Source organism: Guyanagaster necrorhizus (assembly GCF_019112545.1).
Source record: "Guyanagaster necrorhizus MCA 3950 unplaced genomic scaffold BT62scaffold_17, whole genome shotgun sequence".
Classification (NCBI taxonomy): domain Eukaryota; kingdom Fungi; phylum Basidiomycota; class Agaricomycetes; order Agaricales; family Physalacriaceae; genus Guyanagaster; species Guyanagaster necrorhizus.
This window is the reverse complement of record NW_025064896.1, coordinates 200,895-202,110: the sequence shown is the minus strand read 5'-3', so window position 1 is coordinate 202,110 and position 1,216 is coordinate 200,895.

Sequence of the window (1,216 nt, the reverse complement as noted above, 5' to 3'; positions counted from 1 at the left end):
GAAGTCAATAGATTGTATTCTTCATCCATTGCTTTCTTCCAATGATGCCAGTCTGGCCTTGTTTTGGCTTCTTCAAGGCTTAATGGCTCATCACTGAGGTTGTCTGCAGTTTCCCCAATGCATGCATAGTCTATTGCAACATTTACGGCTTCCAAAGATGATTCTTCTGAGGTATGCTGTTGTTCTGATGTTTTCACAGCTCGTACACTTGGATTATGAAGTGTCCGGTAACTCGGTTGAGTCTTTGATGCAATTCGGACCGATTTGTCGTGTGGCTCGATCACTTTCCCACGCCATATTGGGAAATTTGATTTGATCGATGACACATCAGGGGCTATTTCCCCTTTTGGTTTGGCATTTCCGGCATCCATGGAATCGTCCGAAATGCCATCATTTCCATCCAGAGTCTGCTCGACTTTGCTCCCTGACTCCCCCTCGAGTGACAAAGGGTGGGAGACTATATAGTCAGTGTCTATAGGCTCTGTAGTGTTGTTTTCAGGGAATATAACATTTCTTGAGGTCTGAATCTGCCTGGTTTGAGGGTTATAATATCTCCAGGCCCTGGATTCATCTGTAAGACCTGTGAAAATAAATTCCCTTGACTTTGGGTCCAGTTTTGACCTCTTGTTATCTTGCTGCAACACCCAGCACTTTACTCCGAATTCCTGAAGTGCCGAAATATCTGGTTTCGTGCCCTGAAACACTTCTTCTGGGGTTAAATCATTCTTGATGGCCCTGGTTGGTGATCGGTTCTTCAAATATGTGGCATATGCCACTGCCTCGGGCCATAGAAACTTCGGTAAGTGATGTTCTTCTAGCATGGCACGTGCATGCTCCACAAGAGTCCGATTTATTCTCTCAGCAACTCCATTTTGAGATGGGGAGTATGCTGCAGTCAATTCCAACTGTATGCCATTGTCCTGGAGGTATTCCTTTACCTCTTCATTGACATATTCCTTTCCATTGTCAATCCTCATAAACTTCAGATCCTTCCCTTTGTGGACTTTGATGTATTTTTGATACTGCTGGATCTTCTTTCGAATTTCCATACCTTGCTTTGACTTCAAAAAATACAACATTGTCCTTCGGGATTTTCCATCTGTGAAGCTTATATAATACCTTTCACCATGGATACCCTGAGTTCGGGCCAGCCCCCATAGATCCGAAAATGTCATTTCCCCTATTTCAGTATAATCTCTTTCGGCTTCCTGTGGAA